At 26.4% G+C, this 201-nt stretch overlaps 1 protein-coding gene across 1 annotated transcript in view; it reads right to left on the bottom strand.

Annotated features, from left to right (window-relative positions):
• LOC119589499 (actin-3-like) overlaps positions 1–201 on the bottom strand; it is a 4,575-nt gene that overhangs the window by 1,394 nt on the left and 2,980 nt on the right. The gene's annotated exons all lie outside the window — the stretch shown is intronic.

Below are 201 nucleotides of genomic sequence, written 5' to 3'. Positions count from 1 at the left end.
GGCCTGATTATTTTATCTATTGTTATCACTGCTGGCAGAATTTTTTTTTTAAGATTAGTTCGATTATTTACGATCATTACGTTTTTTTCATATTCTTTTTTTTTTTGTCTATGAAGTAAATTGTATAAATCGGGGAAAAAATATTAAATAAAAATGGACAAACAATTCAATCCGTTAAGACTTTGTGATTCATTCCCAGTT

The sequence above is a fragment of the Penaeus monodon genome, chromosome 25 (genome assembly GCF_015228065.2).
Source record: "Penaeus monodon isolate SGIC_2016 chromosome 25, NSTDA_Pmon_1, whole genome shotgun sequence".
Lineage (NCBI taxonomy): Eukaryota > Metazoa > Arthropoda > Malacostraca > Decapoda > Penaeidae > Penaeus > Penaeus monodon.
This window is presented reverse-complemented; position numbering and strand designations above follow the sequence as displayed.